The sequence below is a fragment of the Gorilla gorilla genome, chromosome 16, assembly GCF_029281585.2.
Source record: "Gorilla gorilla gorilla isolate KB3781 chromosome 16, NHGRI_mGorGor1-v2.1_pri, whole genome shotgun sequence".
In the NCBI taxonomy this organism is placed as follows: Eukaryota; Metazoa; Chordata; class Mammalia; order Primates; family Hominidae; genus Gorilla; species Gorilla gorilla.
Genome location: NC_073240.2, coordinates 38,391,236 through 38,418,741, shown reverse-complemented (window position 1 = coordinate 38,418,741; position 27,506 = coordinate 38,391,236). Strand labels below are relative to the sequence as shown.

At 36.1% G+C, this 27,506-nt stretch overlaps 1 long non-coding RNA gene across 1 annotated transcript in view; it reads right to left on the bottom strand.

Annotated features, from left to right (window-relative positions):
• Nucleotides 1-7,513: 7,513 nt before the first annotated feature.
• LOC109023451 (uncharacterized) overlaps nucleotides 7,514-27,506 on the bottom strand; it is a 35,381-nt gene continuing 15,388 nt past the window's right edge. Inside the window, exon 3 of the long non-coding RNA XR_008671882.2 lies at nucleotides 7,514-7,859. This is a non-coding gene — a long non-coding RNA (uncharacterized lncRNA). The remainder of the gene's footprint in view (nucleotides 7,860-27,506) is intronic.

Sequence of the window (27,506 nt, the reverse complement as noted above, 5' to 3'; positions counted from 1 at the left end):
AATATTATTCCAATAAAGAGTTATTTATATTTTATCTGTGATAAAACTCATCACAAGTGATTGACATTGGATAATTTTAAGCTTCAGAGTTCAACTTAGTTTCTTTCCGAATTAGAGCATTCAGAATTAAAATTTGGCTAGAAAGTCTGAGAACAAATCAGGGTGATTTTGAAATTATTTTCTATTTATAGAACTACTATTTTTGATATAACCTTTAAGAAAAATCCCCTTCTTTCTTAGCTAACCCTTTGGAGCTTTAATTAAAATTGAGGAGTTCTTTATTTTGGTCTAGCATTTAATTTATACATGCATGATTCAGTTCTGTTGGTGTGTTAGGCCATTCTTGCATTGCTATAAAGAAATACCTGAGACTGGGTAATTTATAAAGAAAAGAAGTTTAATTGGCTTATGGTTCCACAAGCTATAGAGAAAGCATGGAAGCGTCTACTTCTGGGGCGGCCTCAGGGAGCTTTTACTTATGGTGGGAGTCAAAGCAGAAGCAGGCATCTTACATGGCCGGAACAGGACCAAGGTGGGAGGAGGTGCCACATGCTTATTAACAACCAGATCTCATTAGAACTCACTATGGTGATGGCAGCACCAAGGGCAATTGTATTAAATCGTGAGAAACTGCCCCCATGATCCAATCACCTCCAACCAGGCCCCACCTCCAATATTAAGGATTAGAGTTGAACATAAGATTTGGGTGAGGACACAGATCCAAACCATATTATTCCACCCCTGGTCCTGCAAATGTCATTTTCTTTTTCACATTCAAAATACAGTCACCCATTTCCAACAGTCCCCCAAAGCCTTAACTCATTCCAGCATTAATTAAAAAGTCTAGAGTCCCAAGTCTCATCTGAGACAAGGCAAGTCCCTTCTGCCTATGAACCTGTAAAATCAAAAAATAAAAAGTTAGTTATTTCCAAGATACAATGGGAATATAGGCATGGAATAAGTACTCCCATTCCCAAAGAGATAAATCAGTCAAAAGAAAGGGACTACAGGCCGCACACAAGTCTGAAGCCCAGCAGGGCAGTCATTAAATCTTAAAGCTCCAAAATAATCTCCTTTGACTCTGTGTCTCACATCCAGGGCACACTGGTGTGAAGGGTAGGCTCCCAAGGCCTTGGGTAGCTTTTCCCCTGTGGCTTTGCAGGGTTCAGCCCCTGCACCTTCTCTCAAGGGCTGGCGTTGAGTGCCTGCAGCTTTTCCATGCTGAGGGTGTGAGCTACTGGTGGATCTACCATTCTGGGTTCTGGAGGCTGATGGACCTCTTCTCACAGCTCCACTAGGCAGTGCCCTAGTGGGGACTCTGTGTGAGGGCTTCAACCTCAAACTTCCCCTACACACTTCCCTAGTGGAGGTTTTCTGTGAGGGCTCTGTTTCTGCAGCAGGCTTCTGCCTGGACATTCAGGTTTTCTAGTATATCTTCTGAAATCTCAGGGGAGGCTCCCAAGCCTCAATACCTACATTCTGCGGATATGCAAGCTTAATATGATGTGGAAGCCACTAAGGATTCTCTAGCCTGCAGCCTCTGAAGCAGCAGCCAGAACTGTACCTGGACCCCTTTGAGCCATTGCTAGAGCTGGAGTGGCCAGGATGTAGAGAGTGGCATTGTGAGGCTGTGCAGGGTAGTGGGGCCCTGGGCCTGGTCCATGAAACCATTCTTCCCTCCCAGGCCTCCAGGCCTGTGATGGGAGGGACTGCCACAAAGATTTCTGAGACAACTGTAAGGCCTTTTCTTCATTGTCTTGGCTATTAGCACTTGGCTCCTTTTTACTTATGCAAATTTCTATAGCTGGTTTGAATTTCTCAACTGCAAATGGGCTTTTCTTTTCTATCACATGGCTAGGCTGCAAATTTTCCAAACTTTTATGCTCTGCTTTTCTTTTAAATATAAGTTCCCATTTTAGATATTTTCTTTGCTCATGCATATGAGAATAGGCTGTTAGAAACAGCCAGGCAACATCTTGAACACTTTGCTGCTTAGGAGTTTCTTCTGCCAGATACCCTAAATCATCTCTCTCAAGTTCAAAGTTCCACAGGTCCCTAGTGCAGGAGTAAAATGCAGCCTGGCTCTTTGCTAGGGCATAACAAAAGTGCCCTTTGCTCCAGTTCCCCAAAAGTTTCTTATTTTCATCTGAGACCTCATCAGCCTTGACTTCCCTGTCTGTATCACTATCAAAATGTGGGTTGCAATCATTCAGCAAGTCTCTAGGAAGTTCAGAATTTGTCCTCATCTTTCTGTCTTCTTCTGAGCCCTTCAAACTCTTCCAACCTCTGTCCATTATGCAGTTCCAAAGCCACTTCCGCATTTTCAGGATCTTTATAGCAATACCCCACTTCTGGTGCCCCACTCCTTGGTACCAATTTTTTGTATGAGGCTGTTCTTTTATTGCTATAAAGAAATACCTGAGACTGGGTCATTTATAAGAAAGGAGGTTTAATTGGCTCATGGTTCCACAGGCTGTGCAGGAAACATGGTGGCTTCTGCTTCTGGGAAATCCTTAGGGAGTTTTTACCTAGGGCAAAAGGCAAAGTGGAATCAGGCATCTTACATGGCAGGAGCAGGACCGAGAGAGCTGGGGGAGGTGCCACACACATTTTAACAACCAGATCTTGTGAGAACTCACTGTCGTGATGACAGCACCAAGGGGGTTTGTGTTAAACCATGAGAAACCACCCTGTGATTCAATCTCCTCTCACCAGGCCCTACCTCCAACAGTGAGGATTAAAATTGAACATGAGATTTGGGTGAGGACACAGATCCAGATCACATCAGTAGGTGTTTCTGTATGACTACTATGTTTAAGGTAGCTGATTAAGTGCTATGGGTATAGGCATGCAAAAAAAATATAAAACAAAGCTCCTTCTATGTAGAGAAGATGAGTCATGGGCCAAAATACAGTTGTTCAGTGACAGGTATGGTATGTATAGGTTGTGATGGGTCATCCAATGAAGAAGAGAGCATTTCTGGATGAAGAATTAGGAAAGAGACTATGGAGAGAATGCATTTTTCACTGGGACTTGGAGGATAGTTATATTTTTAAAGTTAGAGTCAAATAGTTGCAGACAATAGAGGCTGGGAAAGTGTTTATCTAGCAGAAAATGAAGTCAAGGAAATGAATTCAGGGATTCCAGTCTTACTTTGATAAAATAAATAAATATATATATATATATATATGTATATACACACACACACACACACACATACACAGAGAGAGAGAGATCTGTTATTACTTGAAGGAAAGACCTGAGTTCTCAAAAAGAAAGAAAACAAAACTCAGGGAATAAGAAGAAAATATATAATAAATATGTTATATGTAATAAATACAATATTTATTTTACAATTTTATCACAACTTTCAGCTGAGTGTATGTAAATTTTGGAATGTGCATATTCCTTTTTATTCTTTCAAGGCTTGGAAGAAAATTATTTATTCCATATTCCAGAAAGGAACTTTAATTTGCGCAAGTGGTGTTTGCTGGTGTTTTCCAACACAGGCTAACCACAGGTGGCATGGTGTTTAACACATAATAGGAGATCAATAATCATCTTGTTTATTAAAGGAACATCAGCTCCTCAAACCTTCCCTGAAATGTGGGGTAGGGTGTGGAGCATGGGCGTGAGGATTCAGTTTACTCCTGACTGGGTTTAGTTTCTTCTAATAAGCTTCTTCCTGGGGTCCTGAAGATAGAATTGTGCATGCCGTATGCTGAATATTTACTTGGGACACAGATTATAAACCAACATCAAAAGACTATGCCATGAGCTGTGTTAGCACCTCATTAACACTCCCTACACAAGAATCCCAGGCATAGAACATATCCTGTCAGGTCTGCTTTCTGCATGTAGGCATAACCAATACTCATTCTGAGCTAAATGAGTCTTTGTTTTCTTTGGAATCTTATGTTTTGGAAGGAAAGGAGGAAAAGAGGGATGCAGGATAGTTAGTGGTATAAAAGGGTGATCCAATTTGTTTCTTATTTGACTCTTCTGTATCTATATAAGAACATTGTTTTAAATGAGCAGTACTGATTTCTTTCAGGGATTATTTAAAAAGAGGAACAAATGATTATATGTCTAGTCAATTGATGGCTAAATTTAAGGAATCTTCAGGTATAAGAGCATTTTTTTTTTTTTAAGAATAAGAGCATTTTTTTAAGACATTACTGATTGTTTCCACTTTTCCTCTTCTTGGAATGCTGATTAGCCATAATGGATAAATAATTATTATGGATGGAGATTTACATAACAGATGAATCTGTTTATAAACTCTGCTGAGCTTCAGACCATCCTGCCAACCTTTTTAGAAACCCATACAAACTATTGGTGTCTTCAGCTCCCAAATAGCTTCTCCTAATTACAAGTATTTAAACATAAATGAAAGTGGAAGTTTGGAATTGATGCTGTAGGCATTTCTAATAAAATTTCAAATTGGCAGGAAAACCCAGTTCTACTCACACAGCATGATAATTTTTTTTCTATTTTATAATTAACAAAATTCATTCACATAAATGGCAGCAGATCCTAAATGTGGGGGCTGGGGGTGGGGAGGAATGAATTATTGACCTTCACAGATGAGATCTTTTTCAGAGTCTTATCCACTGAGATACCCATGAAAATGCAAAACTGTAAAATGAGATTTTTTTTCTTATTGATTTGGTCAGTTGGTAAAAGGGGGATGACAATAAGAGGAATGTACAGTCCCCCATGTTCTGATCTTTCTGGGTTTGCAATAGAGAGGTTATACATTTCATTTGAGCTGACAGGAGTTTGAAATGTTATAGATAGGTTTCCTGAGCCCAACCATTATTTACTGTTTGACTATACTGTCAGTCTCTTTCTACTTCTTCAATATTGTTTGCACTTTACCTTTGTGAAACAGGCCTTGATTGAGCCATACAAGGGGAGATATTTCTATCTTTCTGTGGGATCAATGAAGATGTGTTTACAGGTCCCCTGCACAGTGTACACACCACAATAATGGATTTTAGTCCATGTTGACTGAAAGCTCTTTTTCTTTGTTACTTGTCAATCTCGTATCTATTACTTGATTGCAACATAAAAGGCTATTTGGCCAAGCACTGAAACAACAACTGTATCAGTCAAGCTGAAGTGGTTACCTGAACTAAATATATTCAGCCCTTAGCCCACAAGTCACTTACAACTTGAAAGCAGGCAAGACTTTATTTGCCTCCACATTTAGAAGCCATTTCGTAGTTTTACTCAGCTAAATTTTTAGATTTTTTTTCTTTGAAAGAAGTTATAATTAATGTGCACTTATGATAAAAAGTGGTTCCAGTTCACTTTAATCAGATAATTACATACATAAGAAGATGTCTGTTATTATTTCTTGAAGGAGAGACCTGAGTTTTCAAAAGGAAAGAAAGTTCCACACACCGAGTGAAGTTTCTGCTTCTTGAAAGTGGAGGCTGGTTTTCAAGCTTGTAAAGAAAATAATGAGTCCCTCCGTTCCACATATAGGTATGCCTTCTTAGCAAATGATGCTGTAAGACTGGAGATGAGAAATTTCCTCCTTCTGGTCATTTCAGTGACAGCTTCATTACACTAAGTTTGATATCCTTCTGTTAATCATTTAACCTCTAGAACAGTTAAAGGTTGTGGCCCACTTCCAGCCATCTTGAAGATGGCCCAGAATATATGGGTCAGTACTGACTTCATGCCCTTGAGCTTAGATTATAATTATTTTTAGACTAAAACAAGAATTAAATTGGCATATATGCTAAAGATGACGGACATGGGGAAACTTTTTCAGGGAAACCATTTCCCCTGTCACTTTTTTTTTTCCTAAAATTATCCAGCACCATTCATCTGGGAAACCATGGACAAAGAATTTAATAGGAAATTCTTTGGGAATAAATACATTATTACTAGTTCTATAGCACAAGTATTGACTTTAAAGTAATGGGAATAAATTTTACTACCATAAGCATATTTCACTCCCTGTAACAGATACTTGGAAAAGATACATGTAAATTAAGTTTTAATAAATAACATTATACTTAGAATCTTCATCAGTAAAAAAATTGTTTTGAATTTAGCTTTAATATAAAGAAACTAGTTTTCAATATGTGCATTCATTCATGAATTCTTTGTTTTGTAAGCTTGTATTTCTGTATGACAGATAAAACACAATTGAGTCTGCTAATGCTCTCTTGAAAGAAATCTGTGCCAGTTTTTGCACTTTAGAATTTTTGAGTTGGATGGTACCATTATCTTTCAGACAAAGAAACTGAGACCTGGAATAATCAGGTGATACATCCAAGTTTTTGTAGTTAGTCTCTGATGAAACTGGGTTCAGAACACAGAACTCTGATGCCTAATCTAGTACTTATTTCCCCAAGTTCACTACTCTAAGGAGATAGGAAGGAGAACCCATTTGGGAGCTGTATTAGTTTGCTAGGGCTTCTGTAATGAAGTACCACAGACTGGGTGGCTTTAATAACAGAAATTTATTGTCTCACAGTTCTAAAGGCAAGAAGTCTGAGATCAAGGTGTCATCAAGGTTGGTTCCTTTTGAGGGCTGTGAGGAAAAATCTGTTCCATGCCTTCTTGGCTTCTGGTGGTTTGCTGACACTGGTGTTCCTTGACTTGTAGACATATCACCCCATCTCTGCTCTGGATTTCACATGGAGTTCTTCTTTGGTGCATGTCTGTCCCCAAATTTCTCCTTTTTATTGGGGCACCAGTCATTGTGGATGAGGGCTCACCTAATGAGCTCATTTTAACGTGATTACTCGGTAAATGCCCTATCTCCAAATCAGGTCATATTCTGAGGTACTAGATGTTAGAACTTCAACATACAAATGGGGGCAGGGGGAATATAATTCAACCCATAACAAGGGCTCTCTAATTCTCAGTTTAGTAAGTCTTATTATTTCAGAGGCCATGTATTAAAAGGGGAAGGAAGGAGGAAGGCAAAATTTTATTTAACAAACAAACAAAACAAGGAAATACTCCAGATCCTTTTTTCCCCCATAAGAAATGTAATTAACAGTGTAAACATATTAGATGGATTTCAAGGGGAGAAGGAGCAATTTCTAAGTGTCCTCAAGTGTTTTTGTATACAAATAAACAATAGCCTAATTGCAAATAATTCTCATCTGTGCATTACTGTGGTTCTCTAAGATTCTATTTTAAATAACATTTGTCATCCTAATTTGAATTATTCTATTTCCTCATAATAAAACTGCAATTTATTTCATGATCAAAGCTTTTTACAAATCCAATCAGCTTGTTTATTAGAAATCAGCAGGATTTAAGATTTAATAAAAAACACTGAACACATATACATCTATTGGAATATTCTCTATAACCAGTTTCAGTGGATTTTTGTCAGTTTACCAATTTCTTGAAGTTTCTGCCTCCTATTTTTTTTTTTCCCAGAGACAGGGTCTTGCCCTGTAACCTGGGCTGGAGTGCAGTCATGGCTCACTGCAGCTTCAAACTTCTAGGCTCAGTCAATCCTCCTGCCTCAGCCTCCTGAGTGGTTGGGATTACAGGCATGTACCACCACGCTCAGCTACTTTTTTAAGTTTTTGTGAAGACAGGGTCTTGCTCTGTTGCCCAGACTGGTCTTGAACTCCTGGACTTAAGCAATCTTCCAGCCTCAGCCCCTCAAAGCTCTGGGATTATAGGCATGAGCCACCATGCCCAGCCCCTACCAGTTATCCTTAACTGTCAAGCCTCTACATATGAAGTCTTGAGCTCAACATGTGCTCTTACATATGGACTGGGCTTCTTGGGGAGGATTTATCGGTTGTGAATGCTTCTGTTGATCATCTTAACAATAACATCTTCCATAGAGCTCAACACAGGGAAGGGTAAACCTAGGAAAGAGCAGAAGAGTTGATGAGGAGTGGGGAAGATTAATAAGGAGGTCCTTCCTAATTTTATTTTCAACTGACACTGCTTACGGTGACGTTTTCTATTTTTCCATGCAAACAAAAGAAAGAAATGTACCTGCAAGACAAACAAAATGATAAATACACTGTCCAGCTACCCATGCAAGACTCTTAGAACCTTTGGCTTTTTGAAGGTTTGGGGGATACAGATGAGCACTCTTCTGAGGGGAGCTGTGGATCATCCTGTCAGTACTTCTCAAGTTGCTGTGTGCACATCCCCAGAAATGTTCCGGGAATACTAGATGTCACAGTCAAAAAGATGCATTTTCCTTAGACTTTTACTAGAGATTTTTCGAGTTTTAGAGTTTTTACTAGAGATTTTAGAGTTTTACTAGAGATCATAGGTAGGTGTTCTGATTTTCTAAACTCTGCAAAAAGTTTTATTGCATGCATGTGAAAGCAAAGGTAGCAACTCAGTGAAGAAAGCATTTCTGCAGTTAATTAAAATTTAGTTCTGTGGTATGGAGTTGTGTAGCGCTATCAAACACTGCAGAATTATCATGAACAGGTTAACACGTTGAAGCACTATGGTAAAATGATTATGCCGATGTGATTAGCCAATGCCATTAAGGCTTATCTTCAAAATAACAAATATTGCCATATAAATGTGTGAATTTTTCACCAGGCCTGCAGGGGTCCAAACAGTTATATGCATATGCATATATATACATATATATATGTATATATATATACACATATATATGTATATATATATATATACACATATATATATGTATATATATATATACATATATATGTATATATATATACATATATATATGTATATATATATACTTATTTATTTATATATGTATTCCTTGATTAATGAAAATTAATCTCATTACAAGGCAACATTTAAAAATATTTTGATTATATAAAACATCATTGGTGCCTATAAATATGTTCATCTTCTTTCTGCAATTGCAATCAACCACTCTAATTTTGGTTTATAAAAATATAAGTAAAAATTGTTTCTCAATTTAGCTTCTTCTGGAAGTCAACCACAGGACAAGGATTTGATTGCAAGTAGTTTAACTGGGAAGTGATTTTGGAAGACATTACTGGAGAGTAGGCAAATGAGTCAAGAAAATGTAGTAAAACAATAAGGGGAAAGAGTGTATTATTAAGGTATATGGAATGTGGAAAACTGAGGTGCAAGTCCTCTGGGAATTCTGGAATACAGTATGGAACACACTTCAGAGTCAGCATGACAGAGGGGCCAGGAAAACTAGGGTATTTAACCACTGCTTCCATCTGTCATATTTGAAACTATGTCTATGAGCTCTTACTGTTTGAGACTTGTAGCTCATCCTGGTCCCTCAGTGAGTGTGCTCCTACATCCAGGAAGAAGATCTCAGGCAGAGACTTGGAGGTGTTTCCAGTAAGCAGCCTTCAGTGTACAAAGAAGAATGGCCAGAGAGTGGGGAAGGGAGGGCACACACAGCATCTACTGCAGTTACTTCCACAGTAAAAAACTACAACAGAAATTACTCACAGCCTCCTTCAAGGTCAATTTCAGAATTACCATGGAAAGTGATTCTCAAATAACAAATAAAAATTCAATGACGTATATCTGGTCAAATCTGTCCAAAGAAGAAATAGACTCAAAGAGCTGCTGTTACTGAAAGTTCAGATGATGCATTTATTGTGGTCTTAAATGTATTCCTGAACAACTATTTGAAAAATTGAAGTTAACCTAGTTCTTTAATATGTGGCATGAAAACATATATTCATATTCATCCTTATGCTTTACATTTGTATTGATGGCATATATGAAGCCATGCTAATTTGATAAATATTTAGTGTTGCAATAAGTGGCAAAGAAGTGTTCTGCCAATAAGTAATTTCAAAATCATGATGTTGACTGGGAAAAGATGTGCATGCAACTGAGCCCAGATGGGGAAAAACCCAGGATATGAAAAGCTGCTGTGAAGGTCATGCTGCCCTCTCCCTGACAGCAGCCACCACAGTTGCAAGCAGAACACCAAGCTCCAAAAGTTGACCTCTTGATTTTCTTGATGTATGTGGCAAGGTGCTAAAAGGCAATATTTATTTAACACAATGGTTTGAAAAAATTTCATTTTAGAAAATTTGTTATGGATTTGTTTAAAAAATATAAAATTATAGCTAAATAGGAAGAATAAGTTCTAATGTTCTATACCACTGTAGGATGACTATAGTTAACAATAATGTATAGTTTCAATTAGCTATAATTGAATAGGAGGATATTGAACATTCCCAACACCAAGAAATGATAAATGCTTGAGATGATGGATATTCCAATTACCCTGGTCTGATCACTGTACATTGTATGTATCAAAATGTAACAATGTACTCCATGAATATGTAATTATTATTTGTTAATTAAAATTAATCAAATAAATTGCTTACAAAATTTCAACCTTCACAATTGGATCCCAGTCCTACTCCGGTCCAAAGAACATGGCCCCAGCAACCAAAAATAATTTTAAAATAATATTTCTTGTTTATTGGACAAAATGAAGAGTGGTATAGTAGCATAGCAGTTTTTGTTTCTTTCTCATAACTATCCCTATAGGCCATAGTTACTCCTTTTCTTCTCCTCTCAAAATTTTCAGAAAACCCCTTCTATACCTCAGACCTGTGAAACACTTGCTGTCTTATTTTCTCGCCATTACTTTCCTCCAATTCACAAAGGTCTAAGAAATGATTAGGGAGGAAAGGACTCCTTTAAGGGCAGGAGAAAGCAAAAAAAAAAAAAAAAAACTAAATAAAGCAAAGCTAGAAATCCATCCAACAAACAGAGAAAGGAGAAAAATGAAAGGCTTGAAACATTCACACAGTCATCATTTTTAGCCCAGCAATTTTATAAATGAAATGGGAAGTGACATTGAAAGTGTCTTTTTTCTAAATAGATGGATGCAATATAATATGATGGTTACAGTTTAAACTCTGGAGGGCTTGAGTTAGAATCCTGTTTCTACCATTAAATATTGGATTTTTCATATGTAAAATGCAGGTAATCATTATACCTACTAATAGGGTTACTTAAAGAATTGAATTAAATAGACAATGTATATAAAGCAATTACATATCCTATCTCATAGTAAATATAAATGTCAGGTATCATTATAATCATTATTACATAGACTTAGCATGGACAAAGTGCAGAAGGTGACTTGATTTGATGTGCCTGTGTGTGTTTTAAATTGGAGAAAATAAGGCATCATACATAGTACATGGTAAAAACCCTGAAGAGAATGAATACATTTCTCAGCCTTATGGTAAAAAGTGGCTGACCACATTTACTTATTTAGCTGACTCTTTCAATCCATATCAATATGGTAGAACTCTAAATGGTTTTACATTACTTGACATAGTTGAACTGAAACTGAAATTTGAAAGTTGAATGAAGAAAATTGATGTAGGGACTATGAGTTTTATGGGACTTAATTCATTTACAACTAAGAAAAATTTAAGAATCTGCATCAATTACAGAACATAATTAAAAGTATTTTTATTTACTGAAAAAGGCTTTGATAAATATTTCTTTGAGATAGAACAGAATGTACCACAGAAATTTCAATTTTATAATAAGATACACAGGAACTTACCTTGTAGTAAGATACCACTATTTAAATTCCCTCTATGAGTATCAAGCACTCTGCCATCTCTTTGGCAGCGTTCTGGTCATAACATTGCAGTGATTTTTCCTGAAATAACTCAAAAAGCATTAAAAAGAGTTTTGCCATTTGTATCCACACGTTTATGTGAGTCTAGGATCTCAAAGCAGTGTGATGTTAAGTCAAAAAAGAAGCAGTGCTTAGATACTAAACCAGCTTGCTTCATCTCAGCCCAGCTATCCTAAACTGATAGACTCAATACATAATTTTACCATCAACTATAAGGAAAATTAACAATTGTTTTTATTTATGATAATTAAAACATTAAATGTTAACATAACAGTTATATTATAGAATGTAAATTCAAATTCAGTTTTAAAGTAAATTATAAGTCTTCAAAGAAACTTCTACTTTTGGAAGACCACTTTATTTTATGCCTCTAACCCTTCCTTCTTTGTCCTTGAAGTTTATGGAGAAAACTCTATAAATAAAGTAATATTTGAGCTGGTGCTTGCAGAAGCATGTGAATATGTGATTCTGGCACTCTTCGGTTGGACTTGATCTGACTGAGGTTCAAGTCAATATTAAGGCCGAAGGGTGCTGGTTTTCCTGACAGACAAGTGAGCTTGTCTTCATTATAGGAGAGGAAAACATGGCTTAGATCCCTGGATAAGTTCCTTTCTTTAGTTTTTATCATCAGACCAGGAGGGTATGAGTAATACATGTTTTGACAAAGATCTAAATATACAAGACATACATCAATTTGGAAAAGTAGTGTTGGAGGGAGTGTGAAATGTATAGCAATGTAGAAATCCCATGGCTTCTCAGCCAAAACTTAGGCAAATCACTGCAGAGATAGAGAACAAGAAAAGAAACAAACAGAACTTGAAATGTGATGATCTCATGTAGCTTTACTTAAGAATTTTCTGAAGTAATGAAAAAATGACAATATTATCCACCCCCTTGCTAAACTGATTGTAAATTCAATGCTGGTTGGCTATTGGAATGAAGCCTTAGCTTTTATTTTCTTTCTAAAGATAAGTAGGATTTTTCCAGTCCATTTCGAGCATCTTGAACAGATAAAGAATCAACAGGTCACTATTTTATCATTTATGTTTTTTGTTAGTGATAACTGAGTGACTTTAGATAATTTGTGTGTGCCGTAAAAAAATTCATAGTTTCATAGAGTGTTATAACTGCAAGGGACTTCAAATAGCATCTAGCTCAGCAGTTCACACAACTAGTTAATGGAACAATACAGAGGAATAATATTTTGCTTTCATTTTTTATTAACTAATCATGTGTCTTTTAAGCAAATAATTTGCATCTAAGCCATAGGAACCAATACTAAATGGCACCTATAAATATTATATATTTTTATTTCTTACCATCAATCTTTTTATCAAATAGAAACAAAATGCCCAATATTGACATAGTAGGAGAGATTTTTAAAATAATTAAATGAGACATGAGTTTTTTATCTCATTTTTTAATGTGAAAATGAATATATTTTAATGGAAAGAACTTATATGTTCTCTCAGTATGTGCTTACATATACTATTTGAATTGTTTATATAATATATATGTCATGGAATTTGTTCTTAAGTGATAACAATGAAGCCCTGCATGTACACATTTTATGTTTATTAATTCATTCTGACATCACATACGCATTCAGTGTCTGCTCTGTGCTTATACTGTGTTAGGTTGTACCTATACTAATGAACAAAATATAAATTTCCTATCCTTAAATGACATTTTAGCATGAGTGGCAGACAATAAATAAGTAAATCCATAGTTTAAATAGTGTCAAAAAATGATAAATGCTGTGAAAAATTATTAAGTAGGGTGGTAAAAGCTCATGGTCAGATGCTACTTTATATAAGGGGGTCAAGGGAGCTCATTTTGAGGAGGTAACACTTTGAGTAATGGCTTGCATGAAAGAAGGAAGTGAAATTATTTCAGAAGAAATGATCTGAAGGAAGAACAAAGCCCCATGGTGAGAATTAGCTTGTGGTGTGAGGAATAGAATAAAGAAGGCAGAAAAGTGATAGGGGGCTGGGGTGGAGGTTGCGTGGTCTTTGGATCTTATTTTAGGTATGAGAAACCATAAGGTGGTAGAGAACAGGAAAGTAATCTAATAAATATTTTTAAAAGATTACTCTAGCTGGTGTGTGGAGCATTATCCAGGAGAGAGAAAAATGGATGATGCAGAAAAGAGGGAAATAATTGCAGGGACAAAGTCCCAAAGTAGGTGAGAGGAGATGGGACCTAGTTCAATGGAGGGGTCAGCATTAAATAGAACACAGACTGTTAACCCACTAGAAGAGGAGGCTATGCAGAGCACATGAGTAGATTCAGATAGGTAAGTACATTTGATGGTAGGAATATGGGGATATTATCTTCTCCTTGCTTCTGTTTTCCAGTGAAGTAAGAATCTGCTTAATCAGCTGAGAATAAGGAAAAGTAGAAGTGATGTTTAAGGTTTAAAGAGAGAGGAGATAATGAGAAATTGTCATCCAAAGAGTTGGAGAGTGAATCAGCTGGGTATATATACATATGTATATTTATACAGACAGTCCCTGACTTATGATGGTATGACTTAGAATTTTTCAACTTTATGATGGTGTTAAAGCAATATACATTCAATAAAAACTGTACTTTGAGTACACATGCAACCATTCTGTTTTTCACTTTCAGTACAGTATTTGATAGATTACATGATACAGTCAGTACTTCATTATAAAATAGGCTTTGTGTTAGATGATTCTGCCCAACTTTCAGCTAATGTAAGTGTTCTGAGCAAGTTTAAGGTAGATTAGGCTAATCTATGATATTTGGTAGGTTAGATGTATTTAATGCATTTTTGATCTATGATATTTCCAACATAAGGTAGGTTTATCAGGATATAACCCCATCATAAGTTGAGGAACATCTGTATATATCTGTAAAATGCACATACTAAATTAGGTTATCTCTAAGGCAAAGTTGAGATTAGAGTGCCGAAGATCCTATATACTGTTTTCAGGCCCTGATGAGCTGTGTTCATATGCATTTTATACCATTTCTGACATTTTTTTTCCTCACTGTTGATCAAGACATTGAAATAATCCACTGAACAAAATTAAAATTATCGAAGGAAAAAGTGATATTTCGGGAATGAAGATACTTAAAGGGGACAAAGTCTTTGCTTCCAAAAGTCTTTGTTTCCAGAAGCATGCTGAGAAGCTAATTGCTGTTTGGCCTCACATGATGAGCCATTTCTCACTCTCATGATATGGGGTGACTGGGGTAAAGAGAAGAAAAGGGTGATGGAGACACTGAGACCTTGCTATCAGAATGTACCACATTTATTCTGTTTTTAATGTCTGCTTATGTATTTTTCCTCATTTTTCACTGTACAGAAAAAAATCCTTTAGAAGAGCAGTAGTAATACTTGGCATGTGTTAGGGCTACAATTCAATGCCTTTCTAAGAAGCTTGACATTGAGACCTATGGCGCCAATTTTGGTTATTCTGTTTTATAAAGTGCTGTCAGCTCAAGGAAATTAATGAGTAATACTGTAATAAGACAATCTTAAGTGGATTAATAATATAGGATTTTGGTGAGAATTTAATGTGATAATGTATGTAAAGCATGTAACGCCAGGCACATATCAAATGCTCCAAAAACTTTATCTATCATTGTTATTATTATCATTAAATTTTTGGGTTATTGAAACATCTGGATAAATGTCATGAGGTGTATTTTATACACAAATTTATCTCTTGGAACATAGCCAGGCTGACATAGTTTATAATGGCAAGGCTTTGGATATAGACTCATACCTACATAAAATACGACTGCTAATGAATGGGTCATATCTCGGAAGTTCTTACAAACCAATACTACAACCAATAATACAATTTACTAAATACAGATTAACTTTTTATTTGTATTTTAAAAAATCTCCTAGTGATAATTACTATGTTTTAGTCGTTTAAAATAGTTGAGCTCTATGTGGTTACATAGATCTTTAGCCAAACTGCAAAGTCTGAGGAAACTGTCTCCACAATACTGCCCTCACTTCTAACACTGGCCACAATTTCATGGGTTCTCAAGGCCACCCTCATTTCAGTTAAGCTGGCTACAAACTCAGACCTTCCGAGGACCACCTTCAGGTTTAATGATTTACTAGAATGACTCACAGAACTCAAACTCTGTATTTATGATAACAGATTTATTACAATAAAATGATAAAAATCAGAATCAGTAAAAGGGAATGACATATAAGTTGAAGTCTGGGAAGGTCCAGTCCAAAGTTTCTGGCTATTCCCTCTCCATGATGTCCTATATGGCATTACATCCTCCTTGCTATGATGTGGACCAGTACTCAAAGGATATTGTCAACCAAGGAAGCTCACCTGAGCCTTTGGTGTCCAGAGTTTTTATTGGGGCTTGATCATAAACTACTCTTGTGGCTCCGTCTCCTGGAGGACAGACTGAAGCTTTTACAGTCTCAAGTTGCTCTGAAGGTTAGAACTGATGTGTCATGGCTCACAGTTTCCATAACAAATCACGCTGTTAGACTGTCCAGTGGCCAAAGCCCCCAGGCGAAGACGTTCCTATTAGGCAATCAATTCCAGGAAGGCTAGACATCGTCTCTCAGTAGCTGAGAGCAAAGGCAAGATTTTTCTTTGGGTAAAATTAATTCTTCCCTACCCAGTGGTTTTGTCACCAACTAGCGATACTGTTAGGTTTGTTTGTTTGTTTCTGGTTTTTGTTTGTTTGTTTTTAGGAATTAAAATTAATTTCGTTTGGTTTTAGAATCAAATAAAATATTGAGAGTTCCAAGTCTAAAAAAAAAAAAGGATATTCAGAGAAGTCCAGCATCTATTTCTGATACTCTATTCTGTCACTCTTCTATACGTGATTTTGGGTTTATTTCATAGTTTATCTTTAAACTTTTTTTAGTATAAGAAAGCATGTAAAATAATCTGCATTCCTCCATATTTTTAGGTAAATAGCAGCCCCAGTACAATTTTCTGGAAAAAGTTATTCCATTTTACAGATTTGCAATACCACTTCTGTCATATCTATCATGTCCATTATATACGTAGGTCTTTCAACACACACAATTCTGTTCCATTGGTCTATCCAACACCAGTAGTACCTTGTCCTCATTATGACAGCTTTATGATAAAACTTGATAGCTGGTAGGGAAAGTCCTCCTGCCTGATTTTTCCTCAAGGATTTTTTGGCTTTCCTTGGCCCTTTGGGATATTTGTTTTAAAGTTTAGGTTCAGCTTACTGAATGTCTTAAAAAAGTGCTCTGATATTATCAACAGGACATTACATGTATATCAATTTTGTGAGAATTTACAACCTTAAAATGTTGTCTTCAATCCATGAATATACTGTATCTGCTCATATAGTTAGAGCTTATTTAGTGGGGGTTTTTTCATAGAGCTTTATAATTTTCTCCGTAATGGTCTTAACACATCTTTTGTTAAATTTGTTTCCATGCACTTCACATTTTTGGTGATTCTCTAACAGTTGGTACCCGAAATAGCAGCTTTCTTAAAATTTTGATTTCTCTTTGTGGTTAGTACATAGAAATGACATAGGTTTTAAAAATATTAATTTCTTTTCTTTTTTTTTTGAGACGGAGTCTCACTCGCCCAGGCTGAAGTGCAGTGGCACGATCTCGGCTCACTGCAACCTCTGCAGCCCGAGTTCAAGCGATTCTCTTGCCTTAGCCTCCCGAGTAGCTGGGATTATAGGAGCCTGCCACCACGCCTGACTAATTTTTGTATTTTTAGTAGAGATGGGGTTTCACCATCTTAGCCAGACTGGTCTTGAACTCCTGACCTCGTGATCCACTCACCTCAGCCTCCCAAAGTTCTGGGATTATGGGCGTGTGCCACCGCACCAGGAAAAAAAATATTAATTTCATAACCAGCAAATATGCTTAAAATTTTCTGATATATTCTAATAATTTGTTATAAAGTCTTTTATAATTACAGGGTACACAATCATATGTTTTTTTGACAATAATAATAATTATTTATTTTTAAATTCTTGTATTTTTTTTTTCTTGTTAATCTGCACTGGCTAGGACTTCAAGTTCTTGACCTGAAGATCATTCCTTTCTTGTTTTGAATAGATTTTAATATTTCATTATTTTGATTTTTGTGTGTATGTGTAGATAAAAAAGAAATTCTCTTTTATTTCTAGGCTGCTAAGAGTTTTTTAAAGTATAGATCAAGAATAGATGTTGAATTCCCTGATTTCTTTGCCCCACTAAAAATCATGTCTAATAGATTCATTAATTAATGTTAATTGATTGGTTAATTAATTGATTTGTTTTCTAGTCTTAAACCAACCTTGCTTAAGATTAGAATTATCTTCTCGTATGATAATTTTATTAAGTCATGAGGTTATTGTCTTTTTACACATTGCTGAATTTGTTTTGCTAATATTTCATTCAGGAATTTTGCATCTTTATTTGTAACAGCCTCTAGTTTCCTTTTTTAGCTCTGTAAATATTAGGCTTTGATATCAAGGTTATGCTAGATTCATAAATGTATTGGGATCATTTTATTTTCTATTCATGGAAGATTTTTATAATATTTGTATTATTTATTTCTAGAAAGTTTGGATTTAGAGTTTTCACCGTGGGAAAATTTTTAGGGATACTGAGAAACGCTTTGTTAAAAAGACAAAAGAAAAGGTAGGCAACCTACTGTGTTCACTGTACTAATTATTCCTGCATCTCAAGGATGTTGGCAATTTTAAACAATGTAAAAGTATAAAACAATGTAAAAGTGCATGGCACAGTTCCTGGAAAATGGTACATGAATACATGAATTATGTAAAAATGTATTAATTTTTCCTTTCTAGTAGTAGCTTTCTAAGCTTCTGTGGCACCTGTTGTGGGTTATGATCATATCCCTAATTTTTCCAGAATCTCAGAAGGACAAGGGATATTTTTTAACAGTTGTGTCTACTTCCTGCCCTGTTGATGTGCCTCACCGATAGTATATACCTTGCAATCTCAAGGTGAGGAAATAAAGAGTCTCACTTCTTGTTAATGAACTGGGATCTCCTGCCTAGCTTAGGAGGGTCTGTTTCTCACCGTGCAGTAAGAAACTCTAGGTGGAGGCATGGTAGTCATCCTCCTTAGTGTCAACATAAAAGGACTGAGCAATGGAGCCTAATAGGACATATTAGTTCTAGTGGAATAAAAGCAGAGTGGGATTTTGAAACTTGGGTTTTATTTCTAGCTCCGATCCTGTGTGATTTTGGACCAAGCATTTAACTTTTGCCAGCCTTGGTTTCCCTGGGTTGAAAATGTGGGGATTGGAGTTGTTATCTAAAATTCCTTCCAGGTCTCAGACTCTATGATTTCTCTGACTGAGTCTAAGTCTGATGTGCCACTACTTTGGCAGTTTGGGCTGACATAAGCATTCTTTTCTTTTTGCTCACCATAAGTTAACTTTTTGAGCTGTTTGGCTATTGTGACTGCTGAGTTTCACCCCAGGGAATGCAGTAGTGAATTCATGATTCCTACATAGACTGTGAATAGAAAATGATATTGCTGAAAGCAGTAAGTGGTTTTGTTGTTGGCATGAACAAAAAGTTTCACTTTTCTTCCTCCTTCTCTAAACTTCACTCTCTATTTTTCTGTTTGGCTCAGCAAAATGTTGTAAGCATCAAGCATATCTTTTGCTTTAGAAATTTGGAATGAAAGGTATACTAAGGTAATAGCACTGGGGACAAATGGAAGGGGCCAATGGGTGGGAGAAGGAGTGGATTTCATCGGCGGCAGCATAGAAGCACCATTTAGAAGCAGAAAATTACAAATATTTTTATGTTGGCCTCTTTTCTGATCCCACCCTTGACAGGTCTTTGCCATTGCAGTGGGTGCTGCCACTGTCAATCTCTGTCAAATTCTCTCCATTGTACTGTGAACAGTGGAAAATTAAAAAGAGAAATGGGCATGCTATCACCTCCTCTGAACTTTGAAAAGAGAAGTATTTCCCTATTAATCAAAAGATGCTGAATATTAGAACTATCAGAGTATGTAGTATGTAGAAGTGTGTATGTGTGTGTGTGTGAGAGAGAGAGAGAGAAAGAGAGAGAGAGACAGACAGACATTGCCCTCTGCAGAGGAGAGAGCACTGAACTGCTTGGGGGTCAGTCAGGTTTCAGGCCAGTCCTGGCTTCGTGTACCCTTAAGGAAATACCTCCTTCTCTGAGGGACTTAGAATCTTAACCATATATGATGATATTACCAAATTAGGTGATCTCCGAGCTCTGGTGGTAAGCATTTCTGATGTAATATTTTTAAACTAAAAGTTAAATAATGTGAGATGTCATCTTAATTCCAGTTGTCACTGAACACACAATCTCTGTGTTATTAACAAAACAGGTATGAAAATTCTGCTCCTCCCATCTTAAAAGTTGTTTTGTGCTTTTGAGAATAAAAATCTTTTTTTAACCCATTTTTCTGTCTGTACTCATAACATAGAGTGGGATTAAAAGGAACTGAGCAGAAATCCTAGCTCCTCTACTTTATGTGAATATGGCAAAATGACTGAACTTCTCTGGGCCTCATTTTCATCAGAGCAGAATAATCTCAGAGGTTTGCTGTTACAACTAGACAAGATAAAATATTCATTGCTTAGGAAAGGTCTTAGTTAACAGAAGTGGATAGAATAAATGGTAGTCATTATTTCTCAAATAATCAAATGTATTTTTTGTCATAAATAATCTGAGTCTCAGGTTCATGTGACTTTCACAGAGGACCCCATGGTGACTCAGTGGTTGAGGAGGGGCCGCATCCCTGAAGTGCACTACACGTATACTAGATCCCGCTTTCCAGGTGTGGACCAAGTGTGTTATCTTCCTCACCTGGCTGTACGTTATTACCAATCTGCTGTAATTATTTGTGCGGCTTCCTTCATATCCATTAACTCAAGTTAAATGGTAGTTAATAATCCACTATCCCTGTCAAAAAAAATTCTCTTTGAGTTTTATTTGGATGAAGTTTTGTTGGTTAAAATACGAAGACCTAATTTGTATCATCGTATTTAAATAAGGTAAACTAGAGATGATAGAAAATATAAATGAACATTTTAAACAATTTTAGAGCATAGGAAGGGATCGATATTTTAGCTTCTTTGTGTGTGTGTGTGTTGTGGGTGGAAGGATATGGTTATTGGCTCAGACTACAAATGTGATTAAACCTGAATGTTTGTGGTTTGGCTAAGGAAGAGAATAATAAAGGAGAGGATACCAACTTGTCACCAAGGCTAAGCAAACTATTCACCCTGGCAAGTGGCCCCTTCAGAAGACCCTTTAGTGAGCACTTGAGTGATTGGATATTAGCCTCTCATTTCTCTCGTAACAGGGGATGCTTTCATGTTTCTTTTTCAGCTGGAAAATGATTTGTTATGGCACTTGAAATTATTTCTCAACTGCAAATTTTACCACTGGAAAAATACCTAGAAAATATTATAAAACTTACCCATGGTCATAGGATTCCTGAGATTTTTGTGGTTCCTAAGATTATTATGGACTAAGATGATTCTAGAAGTTTCAATTATATATTGATTCCTCATTTCTTAAGCCTATGGAGTCCATAAAATGTGAGTGTTACAAATACCTAAGAATATCTCAGTTCAAAGAAAAAACCCTGGAAAATTGCAAATTTGAGGATAACATACCCTTTCTTTAAAGTTGAAAATGTATATTGTTTTTAAAATTTCAACAAGTTTAAATTGGACATTTACTTACCATTCATTAGCTTCCTGCCTGCGTGTATGCATATATGTATGTATGTATGTGTGTGTGTATGTATTCATTCATTCCTGATTCACAAACAATGCTTTGGAATTTATAGTGTATGTAGTTTCAATTCCTGTTTGGATACATGAGGAGTATCATACATCTACTTGGCAGTCATGAATAGAACTGACACGTGAGAATTAGAAAGTGATGTAAAACACATTAGAATATGCAAATAGAATAATTCGAAGAAGAGAGCTAAGAGTGTGTGCTGGATGTCGGTATAAAAGAGAAAAATTAGAATTTGATTCATATTGTGATGAGAGAATAATGAAAGATGCATACTTTCTTATATTTAAGAGTTACTAAGAACAGTCTGACTAGAATAAATGTTTTAGGTTGAAGAAAAGCAGCTATGGAATCACATTTTTGGTGATTTATATCAGAAATACAAATTCTAAATGGGAATTATTGAAGGCTAAAAAATAGAGAAATGCTAAAAGTGGTATTTTAACGAAAGCTTTGTGCGGGATGATGTGCAGAAGGATTTTGGTTTTGGCTCTCTCTTTTTCTATTAGTTTTCAATTTCATCAAAATATGCATGGAAATAGTTTAACATGGCAAATATTCTACAAGGCTATGATCCTCTAGACCTCTTTCTTCTGTTCTGTTTCTTGGGAGAAAACATGTTCACACTTTTAAATTCAGATTCTTTTTGTTTACCTATCTCTAAATAACATGCTTCTATTGCTATGTTCTGATTTTTCCGACACCTATTTCCTGTCTTCCCTTTCTTCTAATGTGGCTATTTGAAACTGTTTTTTTTCTCCTGAAGATTTTCCTTGCCCTGCTGTTTTAAATTTTCAAAGGCATTATGTGGTGTGGGTCTATTTTCATACGCTGTGCTGGACACTTGGTAGACCATTTATGCCGGAATTTTATGTACTTCAGTTCTGGAAAAAAAAAAATGTTGCAATCATGTCGTTGATGACTTCCTCCATGCATTTTCTTTCTCCTTGGGTCTTTTTGTTATTTGGAATTTTCCTTTAATTTTCTTATTTTTCATGCCTATTTTACATGTTTTATCTTTTCTTCTGCTTTCTAGGAGATTCCTGTGGCTTTATCTTTGATCCTTCCACATTTTTTTTCCATTTATGCTCTCTTGCTTTTAATTTCCAAAAGCCTTTATTTATTCTCAAGCTTCCTTTATAGATTACATCCTTTTATTCTTTTGTAGCTGTAACGTCTTTTTTAATCTATCTAGGGTATTAATGATAGTTTTAAAGTTCTCTTTTTCTGCCACAGTTTTTGTTACATGTGGCCCTTTTCTGTTTGTCTTGGCCTCCTGCTTTCCCATCAGAGACTTTTCATAAATGTTTTAGCAGCCAACTCAGATTTAAGGAGAAATACAGAATTTCAGTGGGAAGACTGAGCTGATGGGCAAGACTTATCCTCTGGGTTTTCACTTTAGGATCACCTGGCTGGGTGCCTTGTTAGGCAACAAAAATTAGTTTCTTAAGTCTTTCGGGCTGCAAAATAGATGACTCAGTTTAATGCTTCCTGTGTGAAAATCTGGATGACCGCATTCTCAGATCCAATAAAGGCAGGGCATTTAACCTTCAGGTATCCTGAAACACACTGTCTTAATCTCCCCAGTTGTAGTGCAGAATGCTTACAATTCCCAGTCAATAATCATCAGCTTGTTGTCTCCAAAAAACTACAGCTTTATTCTTCTTCCAGAATTAGGAAGGGCAGTGGCGCAACTGCACAGAGTGATGGTGGGGATCTGCCCACCTTATTATTTTGTTTTATTTGGAATTTGATCCTTCCACTGTTTTTTTTTTTAATTCATGCTCTCTTGCTTATTAATTTCCAAAAACCATTATTTATTCTTAAACTTCCCTTATAGATTACATCCTTTTATTCTTGTGTAGGTGCAACATTTTTTAAATCTATCTAAAGATATTAATGATAGTTTTAAAGTTCTATTACCAAATTTCTAATCAATCTTGCCATTTCTGGCCCTGCCTTCAAGCCACTTCCAGAGGAACCTTGTGTTGTGGAATTCTGAATGTTTCAAGAGTTCTGCAATGTTAAGTAGGTTGTTTTTAGGCTTCTGTATTCCTGGCCAAGAACTCAGCTTTTTTATGTCTTCTATGTCATTTACCATTCTATTATTTTCTTTCTAGCTCTCCACATTTTGTTGCTATTGAGTTTTTTTTTGTTTTTTTTTTGAGACGGAATCTCGCTCTGTCGCCCAGGCTGGAGTGCAGTGGCGCGATCTCAGCTCACTGGCTATTGAGTTTTAATCCAGTATCTTTGTTCTTATGGTTTATGTCTTTAAAAATCTCTTTAATTTTCATGAGGTTTGGAAAGCAATTGGTGGCAAATATTAATACTAAATTTTTTCTACCTTTAACCAGAAGTTTCCATCAGATTTTTCCTTTATTTTACTTGTGTAGGAATACTGGAGTCAGAACAGATAAAAGAAATAGTAAGTGAAGAGGATTTCGAATAGACAGGTAATAACAACAGATGTTTTCAAAGGAAGATTTAATAGAATATGTTGACTGACTTGGATGGGATAAGGAAAAGAGTCAAGGGTGATGCCAGGATGTTAAGTTGGTTGACTAGAATAATGATGGTGCCACTGCTGAAAAATAATAGACTAGGATTGGGAATCAGGTTTGATAAAAGATAACCCCAAAGATCATGTGTGTATTATTTTTCAAAGTAAATACTGATTCACATAAGGTGCAGATTTTTCTTCTGCTGATTTAATTTGTGTTCTATTAAGATTCAGCTACAACAACCAAACCTGCTCTAGCTAGTTTAAGCAAGAAATGATTTTAATATGGGGAAGTAGTAACTACACAATTATTAGAGGTACTACAGAAGAAGACTCTATGTTGGGTGTCCAGGAGTAACTTTCAGAATAAGACTGTTGAAATGCCATGTCAAGAGAACTGCTTCCTCTCCTGTAATCATAAATATGTGGAATCAAGAGGCAATCACAGGAACCCGAGTTCAGGAACCCACTGCCGTAGGTGTGGTCCAGTGATCATGATATTGCTGCTGCCACAAGTGTGTCTCAAACTCATAAAAGGCCAGGCATACGAATGCTTCTGTAGACACAGCATCTTCATAACCAACTGGTCCTTTGTTGCTCTTTGCTTCATAGGAGCAGCAGCGAAAATAGCAGCAAAGCTATCCTTTTTAACATTTACCTTCCAAATCTTTTGCAAGTGTATATCATTAATAGAACTTAATTACACATTCAACACTCTAGCTGCAAGGGAGTCTTGGAAAAGTCATTTTTAGCTTCCCAGCCTCTAAAATAGAGGGAGGTATGATGAAAGGATGTTGGAATGAATGCTGAGTGTGAATTCATAATATAAAACAGAATCATACTCTTTTTTTACTCAGTGTACATAAATATTACCAAATAATAAAAAAGAAACAACACAGTCCCACATTAATGCAATGTATCCATTGTACAAGTGAATAAGTGCTTAACTTCTCACCTAAAGAGAGACCCATGTGCCATTAATTGTGAGTCCATCTCAGCAATGTTTATTTCTTTTTTGGTTCAATCAGATGCTTACCTTGGAATTCTATAAACTAAGGACTAAATGAGAAATTTATTGTACATGCAATATAAAAAATAAGTGTAGAAAGGGAAATTTTAAATAGGTTAATATTCATAAATATAAAAAAAGAGAGAGAGGAAGAAAAGTTAACTAATGAAGTCTATTACTGCAACCAGTTACTGAACCGTAATCGATAGCTAGAACTTCCTTCCTCTGCTATGCTTTAAATAGTCAATCTTCTCTCAACTAGTACTTCAGCTGGTTAGTTTCTTGAATGAATAAAGAGTCACTCAATGCTTCATTCTTGAGGGGATTCTTGGTCATCCTTCCAGTATGCTTCAGGCTTCTAATCAATTTTACTATTAGGCATAAAAGTGTTGGGGTATCCCTAAATAATCCCTTGCGTATAGACACAAGCTTGTCCCATTGTCTATCTTATTTCCTCTTGTTGATTAAGATAAAACTCTTCAGTCAATATAGTAACCTATTTTTTTTTTGCCTGTTGTTTCAGTGAGAAGAGGAAATGAGAACGACAGTCTCAACATCCAGTTCATATTTATATCCTTCCCATGATAGAAGCATTCTTCCTTTAGTAATGAATACCTCTAAATCATAAGAGCCCAAAGTTGTAGTGATGAAAAGCAAAAAACTCTTGCAAGTGATTCATTAGATAGAATAGCGTGAGGAACCACACACTTGCTTCTACCAGTTGGTTCCCAAATTCACGCATTCTGAATATGGGAAAAATGACATCATATGTAGTCACAGGTTTAGAGCATATTCCATATCATATAGACATCACATAGGCCAGTGCCAAGTTTGCAAGTAGTCATTCTCCAGCTGGTACCACAATTAAGTCTTCAGTAGGCCAATTACACAATTCTTTAAGTACAGCTGCTTCCAGATGATGGGGTACGTAAAAAGACCAATGAATCCCGTAAGTGTCGATCCACTGCCTTACTGTCGTTCTGTATGTTCTGTATAATGACTTTTTGTTATAATGAAAGGATATAGGCATAAAAAATAATATGTAAAATAAGGCCATGGATGCTGAGCTTGTATATGCAGATCAGGCAGGGCAGAAAAATTATTTTTGTTCTCTTCCAGTAAGGAATAACTTCTAGCCTTTCTTTGGGGTATAGGTCCAATGTTATTAATTAGCGGGGACTGGTGTCATGTTGGAGGCTTAGGATTGATTTCTGCTGTTGGAAGACAAGGTATCTATTCATTTCCAGGACAGCTTTGGGGAAGGTAAATCATTATGGTTGAGTGTGTATGTACATCAAGCCCTGCTACTGTAGCCAGCAGTTCATGGATACTTTGAACAAGCCCTCAAGCAGTTATGGGACAAAGCTGATTGGGAAAAAATTTTGATAAAATGCTTACCAAAGAATATCTGCTCCTCTGCAGTGGATGTCCTTGGATGACAATTCATAAAACATACAAATATTCTCAATTCTGGGGCAATTCTAAGAAGCATATCCTATCTTTTTCTGAGATTCCTTTACTCTTTCATTCAATAATTTTTTTTATTTTTATTTTTGTGGGTACAAAGTAGAAGTGTATATTTGTGGGTTGCATGAGATATTTTGATTTGGGCATGTAATGTGTAATAATCACATCAGGATCAATGGAGGTATCCATCACCTCAAGCATTTATCTTTTGTGTTACAAACAATCCAATTATACTCTTTTAGTTATTTTAAAATGTACAATTAATTATTTTTGACTATAGTCATCTCATTGTGCTAGCCAATAGTAGGTCTTATTCATTCTTTCTATCAACAAATGTTTTCGAGAGTATGTGCTATGCTAAGCATTGTTAGCACATGGGATACAGTAGGGGGCAAAATCTTGGCATTATGGTATCATCAGTGCTCCAGTCTGTTCCTTCTAGTCCTTGATCATCTGTTAGCTACTGACCAAAAATCAATATCCCTCCCTACCTCTAGTCATATCTCCTTCCAGGTAAACTGAAAAAGCTGGTATGCCACTCAAATTTCTGTCCACTAGAAGATTCCCCTTTTGCAGGCCTCAGTAGAGCTTTTAGTGCTGCTGTGTACATAACCTCCTTGTGCAGAAATGAGCTAATTAGCCCAGTGGCTAACAGCCCAGTGCTGATTTGAGCACAAGGTGGAGGCTCTGGTTCCTTAAGGGGGCAGTATCACATATTTTTGTCACTTATCACAAAGGGAATCATGAAAGAATGTTCGAGTGAATTAGCACAAAATCATCAACGCTCACAAACACATGCAACCAATGGTCATTTTATACTGATGTTAGGTTTGTTACTTCAATTTTACATGTGAAGTGATTTGATGGAAAGAGCAACAAATTGAGTCAGATGCCTTAACTCATGGTCTTTACCTCACCAGTGATTTGCTAAGAAACTTGCTTAACACTGATCCTTTGTTTCTTCTACAAAATAAAGATTGTAACATTTGACCTATTTCTTAGGATCATAGTGAAGTTAAGTTATGAAAATGCTATAAAGTATGTTATGTAACATGTAAAAAATACATGTGTACAACTTATAGCAAAGATGATTGTCAAAATGTTATTGCCTAAATATTTAATAGTGGGAGAAAATTAAATAAATATAAATAGAT